The sequence below is a fragment of the Delphinapterus leucas genome, chromosome 4 (genome assembly GCF_059928025.1).
Source record: "Delphinapterus leucas isolate spDelLeu-1000000601 "Yukka" chromosome 4, BTC_Dleu_Yukka2, whole genome shotgun sequence".
NCBI lineage: Eukaryota > Metazoa > Chordata > Mammalia > Artiodactyla > Monodontidae > Delphinapterus > Delphinapterus leucas.
In genome coordinates this window covers 49,925,565-49,940,652 of record NC_143132.1, presented here as the reverse complement: position 1 = coordinate 49,940,652, position 15,088 = coordinate 49,925,565, and the positions used below count along the sequence as shown (strand labels likewise).

General features: G+C 37.4%; 1 protein-coding gene across 1 annotated transcript in view; it reads right to left on the bottom strand.

Moving 5' to 3' along the window:
- ZPLD1 (zona pellucida like domain containing 1) overlaps positions 1 to 15,088 on the bottom strand; it is a 133,159-nt gene that overhangs the window by 85,309 nt on the left and 32,762 nt on the right. Inside the window, exon 3 of the mRNA XM_089910510.1 lies at positions 1 to 15,088. This exon is cut by the window's left edge and continues 32,864 nt beyond it. The gene's annotated coding sequence lies outside the window, so the exon portion shown is untranslated.

The following is a 15,088-nucleotide window of genomic DNA, read 5'->3' as shown; positions in this document are numbered from 1 at the left end:
TTAAGATCTTTATGCCAGATGTTTCATTTCCACAGATGTTCACACAGCCGACTCCTTCTTGCCTTTTAGATCTCAGCTCAGCTCACTTCCTCAGAGAGGTCACAGCTGACAACTCAATCTAAAGGAACTCATCAAACGCTCTATCCCATAGCCTTCTTGTGGGGCTGTTGAGAAAATATTTTTGTTTCTGCACAGTAGGGCTTTCTGAGAACATTTTACTGAAACTTCGAACCTGAGCTAAAATGCAACCCTTAGAAGGTAATTTATGATGGAATAAATAATAAGAACTCCAGAGAGATTTACTTCCCAGAGGTATGTGTTTACATTTCAAGGGGAGTTGAGACCCAGGACCATGGAGACATTTCAAAAAGTGAGGACTCAGTATTCTCTCCATTACTTTTCCAAGGAAGCTCTCTCAAAAGAGGAAGGAAAACAGCTGCCCCTCTCTCCTATATCAATGTCCAGATTCATTTTCTTTTGGGGGAAGAGGAGGGCTTACTCACCTACAATTCAGACCCAGTATGTGTAGAGTAACATCTGGCTCTTACTGCTCTGCCCTGGAGGGAGGACGTTGTAGCACAAGGGAAACAACACATTATTATTTACTATAAATAAGTAGTGATAAATCTTCTCTGCTCCAGAAACCTCATGTTGGCATTCAGGGTAATATTAATAAATATAGTACAAAAAACCTAATCTCTCCTTTATTCTTTTATAGTTCCTGTCATCCAGTACTGGGTATCCACATCACTCAAGATGGTGCACAAGTTCAGAGTCTTTGTTAGGTTTACAACTCATGCCTGAAAGAGGTCCTAGTAGGAGATCAACAAGTGTTAATGGAATGAATAAATGAATCAGTCAATGAAATGAAAAAAATATCACTGAAATGACAACCTTTTGGAGTACTGGATTGTGTAGCTTTCTACTGATTTGGGTTACAGCAGAGGGGAGATTAAAAATTTTAGAAAAATAATTGTTTGTCTCGGATGACCTGCTAAAGCATAGTATATGTAACATCTTTTGAAAACTGAGGTTTTTATAAATGTCTGAAGTGAAGACATTTTGGTTTTTTTTTTTAATGAACTGATTTCCTTACGACTTAGCTACTGGCTGTGTAGTTAATGAGATTTATGTTTATATAAATATTGAATAATTTATATTTTATATAAATATTGAATAAGTTATCTGTATTCTTGCCCAGCTGCACAGCAGTTGAGATGAAAACCCAGCCTTCTCTCAAAAAGCAGCTTTAGCCCTTCCCAAGGCTCTGAACTAAAACAGAATTAATTTTTCAGAGTTCTGCATCATAAGTTAACTGGAAAATTTAAAAGAGTGTGCCTTAGTAACTCTCAATCTCTATCACATGAGTGCTGACAACAATTTAAATTTGAGGAGGACTCCACCTTAATGGCATTTCCAGATGAGTTACTCCCAAAATACATTTGGCAGAACCTGCAGGGTAGACTTACTAAGCATTATCCACTTGAATATTGAAAGAGATCTTCAGAAAACAATTATTTTCATTTTGATGGAATTGATACTGAGCTCTTACTTCTGATAACACTTGTACAATTTGTTCAAGCTGATCATCTCATTGCAGAAACAAAGCAAACATATTGACAGCATAAATATTTGACAAATGTAATTCTTGAAGATTTCACTCAAAGAGAAAAAAGGGCTCTGAATTATGGTGGTGGATTCAAGAATGGCTAGAATTAATTAGGCATTCTCTTTAAATTTTAAACATTTTAAACTATGGGTTATAGTAAAAATAATTTCTTCTTTAAGAACTGCTGAATGTAGTAGGTATTTTTAAAATTTTACCATAACAAGTCAGTTGAAATTACCTAGAATTTGAGGAGAAAGTAAGTATAACGTAAACTTCTGAAATCTAAGCTTACCATAAACACCACATTTGATCAACTCTTTAGAGAGGTATCCAATCTAAGTCATTATATACAAATGTGTTGCTACTGTGAATAAGGGTGTACAGACTCAAATCCTATTGGGAGGATAAATTAATAGAAGATAAACTGTAATGATAAACTGATAGAAGATAAACTGTAAGTTTGCAACACCCAATGCTTTCAGAAGGGTAAAATCTGGGTAAACAAGGGGTAAAAATTAAATACTGTGTAGTTGTGTCTCTAGCATATTCCATAGAACAGGGCATTCTGATTGGCAGGCATGAGCCTCTAGCTTTCTCAGTAGGTATATTGCTATAGTAAAGCAGGGTGCATGCCAATCTATTAACAATGTTTCCAAAGATCATCTAAATAATTTTTTTTACCATTTTTATTGGATTATAATTGCTTTACAATGGTGTGTTAGTTTCTGCTTTATAACGAAATGAATCAGTTATACATATACATATATCCCCATATCTCTTCCCTCTTGCATCTCCCTCCCTCCCACCCTCCCTATCCCACCCTTCTAGCTGGTCACAAAGCACCAAGCTGATCTCCCTGTGCTAAGCGACTGCTTCTCAGTAGCTATCTATTTTACATTTCATAGTGAATATATGCCCATATATAAACTACCACTCTCCCACTTTCTCCCAGCTTACCCTTCCCCCTCTCTGTGTCCGCAAGTCCATTCTCTAGGAGGTCTGCATCTTTATTCCCATATTGCCCTTAGGTTCTTCAGGACCTTTTTTTTTTTTTAGATTCCATACATATGTGTTAGCATATGGTATTTGTTTTTCTCTTTCTGACTTACTTCACTCTGTATGACGGACTCTAGGTCCATCCACCTCACTAAAAATAAATCAATTTCGTTTCTTTTTATGGCTGAGTAATATTTCTTTGTATACGTGTGCCACAACTTCTTTATCCATTCATCTGTCGATGGACACCGAGGTTGCTTCCATGTCCTGGCTACTGTAAACAGAGCTGCAATGAACATTGTGGTACCTGACTCTTTTTGAATTATGGTTTTCTCAGGGTATATGCCCAGTAGTGGGATTGCTGGGTCATATGGTAGTTCTATTTTTAGCTTCTTAAGGAACCTCCATACTGTTCTCCATAGTGGCTGTATCAATTTACATTCCCACCAACAGTGTATGAGGGTTCCCTTTTCTCCATGCCCTCTCCAGCATTTATTGTTTCTAGATTTTTTGATGATGGTCATTCTGACCGGTGTGAGATGATATCTCATTGTAGTTTTGATTTGCATTTCTCTAATAACTAACAATGTTGAGCATTCTTTCATGTGTTTGTTGGCAATCTGTATATCTTCTTTGGAGAAATGTCTGTTTCAGTCTTCTGCCCATTTCTGGATTGGGTTGTTTGTTTTTTTGATGTTGAGCTGCATGAGCTGCTTGTAAATTTTGGAGATTAATCCTTTGTCAGTTGCTTCATATGCAAATATTTTCTCAAAATCTGAGGGTTGTCTTTTCATCTTGGTAATGGTTTCCTTTGCTGTGAAAAGGTTTTGAAGTTTCATTAGGTCCCATTTGTTTATTTTTGTTTTTATTTCCATTTCTCTAGAAGTTGGGTCCAAAAGGATCTTGCTGTGATTTATATCATAGAGTGTTCTGCCTATGTTTTCCTCTAAGAGTTTGATAGTGTCTGGCCTTACATTTAGGTCTTTAATCCATTTTTAGTTTATTTTTGTGTATGGTGTTAGGGAGTGTTCTAATTTAATTCTTTTACATGTAGCTGTCCAGTTTTCCGAGCACCACTTATGGAAGAGGCTATCTTTTCTCCTTGTATATTCTTGCCTCCTTTGTCAAAGATAAGGTGACCATATGTGTGTGGGTTTATCTCTGGGATTTCTATCCTGTTCTATTGATCTATATTTCTGTTTTTGTGCCAGTACCATACAGTCTTGATTACTGTATCTTTGTAGTATAGTCTGAAGTCCAGGAGCCTGATTCCTCCAGCTCCATTTTGCTTTCTTAAGATTGCTTTGGCTATTCGGGGTCTTTTCTATTTCTATACAAATTGTGAATTTTTTTGTTCTAGTTCTGTGAAAAATGCCAGTGGTAGTTTGATAGGGATTGCACTGCATCTGTAGATTGCTTTGGGTAATAGAGTCATTTTCACAATGTTGATTCTTCCAATCCAAGAACATGGTATATCTCTCCATCTGTTGGTATCATCTTTAATCTCTTTCATCAGTGTCTTATAATTTTCTGCATACAGGTCTTTTGTCTCCTTAGGTAGGTTTATTCCTACGTATTTTATTCCTTTTGTTGCAGTGGTAAATGGGAGTGTGTTCTTAATTTCACTTTCAGATTTTTCATCATTAGTGTATAGGAATGCCAGAGATTTCTGTACATTAATTTTGTATCCTGCAACTTTACCAAATTCATTGATTAGCTCTAGTCGTTTTCTGGTGGCATCTTTAGGATTCTCTATGTATAGTATCATGTCATCTGCAAACAGTGACAGTTTTACTTCTTTTCGGATCTGGATTCCTTTTATTTCTCTTTCTTCTCTAATTGCTGTGGCTAAAACTTCCAAAACTATGTTGAATAATAGTGGTGAGAGTGGGCAACCTTGTCTTGTTCCTGATCTTACTGGAAATGGTTTCAGTTTTTAACCATTGAGGACAATGTTAGCTGTGGGTTTGTCATATATGGCCTTTATTATGTTGAGGTAAGTTCCTTCTGTGTCAACTTTCTGGAGGCCTTTTATCATAAATGGGTGTTGAATTTTCTCAAAAGCTCCCTCTGCATCTATTGAGCGATCATATGGTTTTTCTCCTTCAATTTGTTAATATGGTGTATCACATTGATTGATTTGTGTATATTGAAGAATCCTTGCATTCCTCAGATAAACTCCACATGATCATGGTGTATGATCCTTTTAATGTGCTGTTGGATTCTGTTTGCTAGTATTTTGTTGAGGATTTTTGCATCTATGTTCATCAGTGATATTGGTCTGTAGTTTTCTTTTTTTGTGATATCTTTGTCTGGTTTTGGTATCAGGGTGATGATGACCTCATAGAATGAGTTTGGGAGTGTTCCTCCCTCTGCTATATTTTGGAAGAGTTTCAGAAGCATAGGTATTAGCTCTTCTCTAAATGTTTGATAGAATTCGCCTGTGAAGCCATCTGGTCTTGGGTTTTTGTTTGTTGGAAGATTTTTAATCAGTTTCAATTTCATTACTTGTGATTGGTCTGTTCATATTTTCTATTTCTTCCTGGTTCAGTGTTGGAATGTTGTGCATTTCTAAGAATTCATCCAGGTTGTCCATTTTATTGGCATAGAGTTGCTTGTAGTAATCTCTCATGATCCTTTGTATTTCTGCAGTGTCAGTTTTTACTTCCCCTTTTTCATTTCTTTTTTTTTTCTCACACACACACATTTTTTTACAAGAGATAGACTGACACCAAGCATTGTAAATATATGACCACAACAAAAGCAACAATGATTGCAATTACCAAACAATAAACACACTCATATGAGATAATATTTACATTCAGTCCAGTAATCCTCCACTGCAACAGCTCCTTTACTTTGCAGTGAAAATTGATTTGTATATTTTTTGCCTCTGAGTCCTTGTGGGATTTTTTTTAAATTCAAACAGAAAGTCACAAAAATTATAATCATCCTCATCAGTTCACTCAGTCCCATGTAAATAATTTTTTTTATCTTGATCTTTTGTTAGCAGTTTTATGAGTTCATCAGTTTTCCATTAAAGTTCTGAAAACGTTTATTCATTCAGTTCAGCAGCACAGTCAATTACCAGTAACCTGTACTTGTCAGAGTCCTTTCCATGAATTCCTTGAAAATGAAACCCTTTTACAGGAACATATTTGCAAAAGCATCAGAGTCCACCCAGAACTGTCTGTAAATGACAAAAGACTTAAAAATGACCACGGTTGAAGATTTGATGAAAGTTCATAATAATGCAATTGACAAGGAAATTTAGTTATTTCTGAGATATACATTTTAAAGTAATAACTAGAATTATGACTTATAACATTATACCAGAACATATAAGATTTTTAGAAATTTCATGTAATGTCTGAAACATTTATATTAACATATTTACATACAAATAACCCAATGTAAGTATAGTATTAGTTGTTTTGTTTGTTTTTTATACTGCAGGTTCTTATTAGTCATCAATTTTATACACATCAGTGTATACATGTCAATCCCAATCGTCCAATTCAGTACACCACCATCCCCACCCCACCGCAGTTTTCCCCCCTTGGTGTCCATATGTCTGTTCTCTACATCTGTGACTCAACTTCTGCCCTGCACACCAGCTCATCTGTACCATTTTTCTAGGTTCCACATACATGCATTAATATACAATATTTGTTTTTCTCTTTCTGACTTACTTCACTCTGTATGACAGTCTCTAGATCCATCCACATCTCAACAAATGACCCAATTTCGTTCCTTTCTATGGCTGAGTAATGTTCCATTGTATATATATACCACATCTTCTTTATCCATTTATCTGTCGATGGGTATTTAGGTTGCTTCCATGACCTGGCTATTGTAAATAGAGCTGCAATGAACATTGGGGTGCATGTGTCTTTTTGAATTATGGTTTTCTCTGGGTATATGCCCAGTAGTGGGATTGCTGGATCATATGGTAAATCTATTTTTAGTGTTTTAAGGAACCTCCATACTGTTCTTCATAGTGGCTGTATCAATTTACATTCCCACCAGCAGTGCAAGAGGGTTCACTGTTCTCCGCACCCTCTCCTGCATTTGTTGTTTGCAGATTTTCTGATGATGCCCATGCTAACTGGTGTGAGGTGATACCTCATTGTAGTTTTGATTTGCATTTCTCTAATAATTAGTGATGTTGAGCAGCTTTTCAAGTGCTTCTTGGCCATCTGTATGTCTTCTTTGGAGAAATGTCTATTTAGGTCTTCTGCCCATTTTTGGATTGTGTTGTTTCTTTCTTTAATATTGAGCTGAATGAGCTGTTTATATAATTTAGAGATTAATCCTTTGTCCGTTGATTTATTTGCAAATAGTTTTCTCCCCTTCTGAGGGTTGTCTTTTCGTCTTATTTATGGTTTCCTTTGCTGTGCAAAAGCTTTTAAGTTTCATTAGGTCCCATTTGTTTATTTTTGTTTGTATTTCCATTACTATAGGAGGTAGATCAAAAAAGATCTTGCTGGGCTTCCCTGGTGGCACAGTGGTTGAGAGTCCACCTGCCGATGCAGGGGACATGGGTTCGTGTCCCAGTCCGGGAGGATCCCACATGCCGCGGAGCAGCTAGGCCCGTGAGCCATGGCCGCTGAACCTGCACGTCCAGAGCCTGTGCTCCGCAATGGGACAGGCCACAACAGTGAGAGACCCGTGTACTACAAAAAAAAAAAAAGGTCTTGCTATGATTTATGTCAAAGAGTGTTCTTCCTATGTTTTCCTCTAAGAGCTTTATAGTGTCCAGTCTTACATTTAGGTCTCGAATCCATTTTGATTTTATTTTTGTGTATGGTGTTAGGGAGTGTTCTAATTTCATTCTTTTACATGTAGCTGTCCAGTTTTCCCAGCACCACTTACTAAATAGACTGTCTTTTCTCCATTGTTTATCTTTGCGTCCTTTGTCATAGATTAGTTGACCATAGGTGTGTGGGTTTATCTCTGGGCTTTCTATCTTGTTCCATTGATCTATGTTTCTGTTTTTGTGCCAGTACCATATTGTCTTCATTACTGTAGCTTTGTAGTATAGTCTGAAGTCAGGGAGTCTGATTCCTCCAGCTCCGTTTTTTTCCCTCAAGACTGCTTTGGCTATTTGGGGTGTTTTGTGTCTCCACACAAATTTTAAGATGATTTGTTCTAGTTCCATAAAAAATGCCATTGGTAATTTGATAGGGATTGCATTGAATCTTTAGATTGCTTTGAGTAGTGTAGTCATTTTCACAATGTTGATTCTTCCTATCCAAGAACATGGTATATCTCTCCATCTGTTGGTATCATCTTTAAATTTCTTTCATCAGTGTCTTATAGTTTTTTGCATACACGTCTTTTGTTTCCCTAGGTAGGTTTATTCCCCGGTATTTTATTCTTTTTGTTGCAATGGTAGATGGCAGTGTTTACATAATTTCTCTTTCACATTTTTCATCATTAGTGTATAGGAATGCCAGAGATTTCTGTGCATTAATTTTGTATCCTGCAACTTTACCAAATTCATTGATTAGCTCTAGTAGTTTTCTGGTAGCATTTTTAGGATTCTCTATGTATAGTGTCATGTCATCTGCAAACAGTGACAGTTTTAGTTCTTCTTTTCCAATTTGTATTCCTTTTATTTCTTTTTCTTCTCTGATTGCCATGGCTAGGACTTCCAAAACTATGTTGAATAATAGTGGTGGGAGTGGACATCCTTGTCTCTTTTCTGATCTTAGAGGAAATGCTCTCAGTTTATCACCATTGAGAATGATGTTTGCTGTGGGTATATGGCCTTGATTATGTTGAGGAAGGTTCCCTCTATGTCCACTTTCTGGAGAGTTTTTATCATAAATCGGTGCTGAATTTTGTCAAAAGCTTTTTCTGCATCTATTGAGATGATCATATTGTTTTTATTCTTCAATTTGTTAATATGGTATATCACATTGATTGATTTGCGTATATTGAAGAATGGTTGCATCCCTGGGATAAATCCCACTTGATCATGGTGTATGATCCTTTTAATGTGTTGTTGGATTCTGTTTGCTAGTATTTTGTTGAGGATTTTTGCCTCTATGTTCATCAGTGATATTGGTCTGTAATTTTCTTTTTTTGTAGTATCTTTTTCTGGTTTTGGTATCACGGTGATGATGACCTCATAGAATGAGTTTGGGAGAGTTCCTTCCTCTGCAATTTTTTGGAAGAGTTTGAGAAGGATGGGTGTTAGCTCTTCTCTGAATGTTTGATAGAATTCACCTGTGAAGCCATCTGGTCCGTGGTTTTTGTTTGTTGGAAGATTTTTAATCCAGTTTCAATTTCATTACTTGTGATTGGTCTGTTCATATTTTCTGTTTCTTCCTGGTTCAGTCTTGGAAGGTTATACCTTTCTAAGAATTTGTCCATTTCTTCCAGGTTGTCCATTTTATTGGCATAGAGTTGCTTGTACTAGTCTCTTAGGATGCTTTGTATTTCTGTGGTGTCTGTTGTAATTTCTCCTTTTTCATTTCTAATTCTATTGATTTGAGTCCTCTCCCTCTTTTTCTTGATGAGTCTGGCTAATTGTTTATCCATTTTGTTTATCTTCTCAAAGAACCAGCTTTTAGTTTTATTTTTTTTTTGCAATTGTTTTCTTTGATTCTATTTCATTTATTTCTGCTCTGATCTTTATGATTTCTTTTCTTCTGCTAACTTTGGGTTTAGTTTGTTGTAATTTCTCTAGTTGCTTTAAGTGTAATGTTAGGTTGTTTACTTGAGATTTTTCTTGTTCCTTGAAGTAGGCTTGTATACCTATAAACTTCCCTCTTAGAACTGCTTTTGCTGCATCCCATAGGTTTTGGATCATCGTGTTTTCATTGTCATTTGGCTCTAGGTAATTTTTGATTTTGTCTTAGATTTCTTCACTGATGTCTTGGTTATTTAGTTATGTATTGTTTAGCCTCCTTGTGTTTGTGTTTTTTACGTTTTTTTCCCTGTAATTCATTTCTAATCTCATAGTGCTGTGGTCCAAAAAGATGCTTGATATGATTTCAATTTTCTTAAATTTACTGAGGCTTGATTTGTGACCCAAGATATGAGTTATCCTGGAGAATGTCCATGCGTACTTGAGAAGAAAGTGTAATCTGCTGTTTTTGGAGGGAATGTCCTATAAATATCAATTAAATCTATCTGGTCTATTGTGTCATTTAAAGGTTCTGTTCCCTTATTTATTTTCCTTCTGGATGATCTGTCCATTGGTGTAAGTGAGGTGTTAAAATCCCCCACTGTTATTGTGTTACTGTCAATTTCCTCTTTTATAGCTGTTAGCAGTTGCCTTAGGTATTGAGGTGCTCCTATGTTGGGTGCATACATATTTATAATTGTTATATCTTCTTCTTGGATTGATCCCTTGATCATTATGTAGTGTCCTTCATTGTCTCTTGTAACATCCCTTATTTTAAAGTCTCTTTTATCTGATATGAGTATTGCTACTCCAGCTTTCTTTTGATTTCCATTTGCATGGAATATCTCTTTCCATCCCCTCACTTTCAGTCTGTATGTGTCCCTAGGACTGAAGTGGGTCTCTTGTACACAGCGTATATATGGGTCTTGTTTTTGTATCCATTCAGCAATCCTGTGTCTTTTGGTTGGAGCATTTAATCCATTCACGTTTAAGGTATTTATTGATATGTATGTCCCTACCACCATTTTCTTAATTGTTTTGGATTTGTTTTGTAGGTCCTTTTCTTCTCTTGTGTTTCCCACTTAGAGTAGTTCCTTTAGCATTTGTTGTAGAGCTGGTTTGGTGGTTCTGAATTCTCTTAGCTTTTGCTTGTCTGTAAAGCTTTTGATTTCTCCATCGAATCTGAATGAGATCCTTGCCAGGTAGAGTAATCTTGGCTGTAGGTTCTTCCCTTTCATCACTTTAAGTGTATCATGCACTAACTTCTGGCTTGTAGAGTTTCTGCTGAGAAATCAGCTGTTAACCTTCTCGGAGTTCTCTTATATGTTATTTGTCATTTTTCCCTTGCTGCTTTCAATAATTTTTCTTTTTCTTTAATTTTTGCCAGTTTGATTACTATGTGTCTTGGCGGGTTTCTCCTTGGGTTTATCCTGTATGGGACTCACTGCACTTCCTGGACTTGGGTGGCTATTTCCTTTCCCATGTTAGGTAAGTTTTTGACTATAATCTCTTCAAATATTTTCTCTGGTCCTTTCTCTCTCTCTTCTCCTTCTGGGACCCCTATAATGAGAATGTTGTTGTGTTTAATGTTGTCCCAGAGGTCACTTAGGCTGTCTTCATTTCTTTTCATTCTTTTATCTTTATTCTGTTCCATGGCAATGAATTCTACCACTCTGTCTTCCAGGTCACTTATCCGTTCTTTTGCCTCAGCTATTCTGCTATTGATTCCTTGTAGTGTAGTTTTCATTTCAGTTATTGTATTGTTCATCTCTGTTTGTTTGTTCTTTAATTCTTCTAGGTCTTTGTTAAACATTTCTTGCATCTTCTCGATCTTTGCCTCCATTCTTCTTCCGCTTTCCTGGATCATCTTCACTATCATTATTCTGAATTCTTTTTTTGGAAGGTTGCCTATCTCCACTTCATTTAGTTGTTTTTCTGGGGTTTTATCTTGTTCCTTCATCTGGCACATAGCCCTCTGCCTTTTCATCTTGTCTGTCTTTCTGTGAATGCGGTTTTTGTTCCACAGGCTGCAGGATTGTAGTTCTTCTTGCTTCTGCTGTCTGCCCTCTGGTGGATGAGGCTATCTAAGAGGCTTGATGGGAGGGACTGGTGGTGGGTAGAGCTGACTGTTGCTCTGGTGGGCAGAGCTCAGTAAAACTTTAATCCACTTGACTGTTGATGGGTGGGGCTGGGTTCCCTCCACGTTGGTTGTTTGGCCTGAGGCAACCCAACACTGGAGCCTACCTGGGCTCTTTGGTGGGGCTAATGGCTGACTCTGGGAGGGTTCATGCCAAGGAGTACTTCCCAGAACTTCTGCTGCCAGTGTCCTTGTCTCCACGGTGAAAGAGAGCCATCCCCCACCTCTGCAGGAGACCCTCCAACACTAGCAGGTAGGTCTGGTTCAGTCTCCACGGGGGTCACTGCTCCTTCCCTCCCCTGGGTCCCGATGCGCACAATACTTTGTGTGTGTGACCTCCAAGAGTGGAGTCTCTGTTTCCCCCAGTCCTGTCAAGGTCCTGCAATCAAATCCCACTAGCTTTCAAAGTCTGATTCTCTAGGAATTCCTCCTCCTGTTGCCGGACCCCCATTTTGGTAAGCCCGATGTGGGGTTCACAACCTTCACTCCAGTGGGTGGACTTCTGTGGTATAAGCGTTCTCCAGTCTGTGAGTCACCCACCCAGCAGTTATGGGATTTGATTTTATTGTGATTGCGCCCTTCCTACCATCTCTTTGTGGCTTCTCCTTTGTCTTTGGATGTGGGGTATCTTTTTTGGTGAGTTCCAGTGTCTTCCTTTCGACGATTGTCCAGCAGCTAATTGTGATTCTGGTGTTCTTGCAAGAGGGAGTGAGAACATGTCCTTCTACTCCGCCACCTTGGTTCCTCCTCCCGTTTTTCATTTCTAATTCTGTTGATTTGAGTCTTCTCCCTTTTTTTCCTTGATGAGTCTGGCTAATGTTTTATCAATTATGTTTATCTTCTCAAAGAACCAGCTTTTAGTTTTACTGATCTTTGCTATTGTTTCCTTCATTTCTTTTTCATTTATTTCTGATATGATCTTTATGATTTCTTCCCTTCTGCCAAATTTGGGGTTTTTTTGTTCTTCTTTCTCTAATTGCTTTAGGTGTAAGGTTAGGTTGTTTATTTGAGATGTTTCTTGTTTCTTAAGGTAGGATTTTATTGCTATAAACTTCCCTCTTAGAACTGCTTTTGCTGCATCCCATAGGTTTTGGCTAGTCATGTTCTCATTGTCATTTGGTTCTAAGAATTTTTTGATTTCATCTTTGATTTCTTCAGTGATCTCTTGGTTATTAAGTAGTGTATTGTTTATTCTCCATGTGTTTGTATTTTTTACAGATTTTTTTCCTGTAATTAATATCTAGTTTCATAGTGTTGTGGTCAGCAAAGATACTTCATACAATTTCAATTTTCCTAAATTTACCAAGGCTTGATTTGTGACCCACGATATGATCTATCTTGGAGAATGTTCCATGAGCACATGAGAAGAAACTGTATTCTGTCATTTTTGGGTGGAATGTCCTATAAATATCAATTAAGTCCGTCTTGTTTAATGTATCATTTAAAGCTTGTGTTTCCTTATTTATTTTCATTTTGGATGATCTGGCTACTGGTGAAAGTGGGGTGTTAAAGTCCCCTACTATGACTGTGTTACTGTCATTTTCCCTTTTATGGCTGTTAGTATTTGCCTTATGTACTGGGATGCTCCTATGTTGGGTGCATAAATATTTACAATTGTTATATCTTCTTCTTGGATTGATACCTTGATCATTATGTAGTGTCCTTCTTTGTCTCTTGTAATAGTCTTTGTTTTAAAGTCTATTTTGTCTGCTATGAGAATTGCTACTGCATCTTTCTTTTGATTTCCATTTTCATGGAATATCTTTTTCTATCCCCTCACTTTCCATCTGTATGTGTCCCTAGGTCTGAAGTGGATCTCTTGTAGACAGCATATATACGGGTCTTGTTTTTGTATCCATTCAGCCAGTCTATGTCTTGTGGTTGGAGCATTTAATCCATTTACATTTAAGGTAATTATCAATATGAATGTTCCTATTACCATGTTCTTAATTGTTTTGGGTTTGTTATTGTAGGTCTTTTCCTTATCTTGTGCTTGCTGCCTAGAGAAGTTCCTTTAGCATTGGTTGTAAAGGTGGTTTGGTTGTGCTGAATTCTCTTAGTTTTTGCTTGGCCATAAAGTTTTTAATTTCTCCATCAAATCTGAATGAGATCCTTGCTGGGTAGAGTAATCTTGGTTGTAGTTTTTTCCCTTTCCTTACTTTAAATATGTCCTGTCACTCCCTTCTGGCTTGCAGAGTTTCTGCTGACAGATCAGCTGTTAATCTTATGGGGATTCCCTTGTGTGTTATTTGTTGTTTTTCCCTTGCTGCTTTTAATATTTGTTCTTTGTATTTAATTTTTGATAGTTTGATTAATATGTGTCTTGGCGTGTTTCTCCTTGAATTTATCCTGTATGGGACTCTCTGTGCTTCCTGGACTTGATTAACTATTTCCTTTCCCATATTAGGGAAGTTTTCAACTATAATCTCTTCAAATATTTTCTCAGTCCCTTTCTTTTTCTCTTCTTCTTCTGGGACCCCTATAATTTGAATGTTGGTTCATTTAATATTGTCCCAGAGGTCTCTGAGACTCTCCTCAATTCTTTTCATTCTTTTCTCTTTATTCTGCTCTGCAGTAGTTATTTCTACTATTTTATCTTCCAGGTCACTTATCTGTTCTTCTGCCTCAGTTATTCTGCTATTGATCCCTTCTAGAGAATTTTTAATTTCATTTATTGTGTTGTTCATCATTGTTTGTTTGCTCTTTAGTTCTTCTAGGTCTTTGTTAAATGTTTCTTGTATTTTCTCCATTCAATTTCCGAGATTTTGGATCATCTTTACTATCTTTACTATTATTCTGAATTCTTTTTCACATAGACTGCCTACTTCCTCTTCATTTGTTAGGTCTGGTGGGTTTTTACTTTCCTCCTTCATCTGCTGTGTGTTTCTTTGTCTTCTCATTTTGCTTAACTTACTGTGTTTGGGGTCTCCTTTTTGCAGGCTTCAGGTTTGTAGTTCCCGCTGTTTTTGGTGTCTGCCCCCAGCGGCTAAGTTTGGTTCAGTGTGTTGTGTAGGCTTCCTGGTGGAGTGGACTAGTGCCTGTGTTTTGGTGGATGAGGCTGGATCTTGTCTTTCTGGTGGGCAGGTCCACATCTGGTGGTGTGTTTTGGGGTGTCTGTGACCTTATGATTTTAGGCAATCTCTCTGCTAATGGGTGGTGTTGTGTTCCTGTCTTGCTAGTTGTTTGGCATAGGGTGTCCAGCACTGTAGCTTGCTGGTCGTTGAGTGAAGCTGGGTCTTGGCACTGAGATGGAGATCTCTGGGAGATTTTTGCCATATGATATTACGTGGAGCTGGGAGGTCTCTGTTGGACCAGTGTCCTGAACTTGGCTCTCCCACCTCAGAGGCACAGCCCTGATGCCTGGCTGGAGCACCATGAGCCTTTTGGGAGGTCTGAGGTCTTCTGCCAGCGTTCAGTAGGTGTTCTGTAGGAGTTGTTCCACATGTAGATGTATTTCTGATGTATTTGTGGGGAGGAAGGTGATCTCCATGTCTTACTCTTCCACCATTTTGAAGCTCCTCTTTCATCTAAATAATTTTTGTCTGAGTTTTTTATACCATCAGATTTCTGAAATAAATATATCTTCTGACAAGAAAATTCAGTGATACCCCAATATCACTATTTCCAACCACTTAGCAATTCAAAACAGATTAATTTATAGGGTTCTTATAGTTCGGTAGACATGGATCAGTCTTCCAGAGGTTTCCAC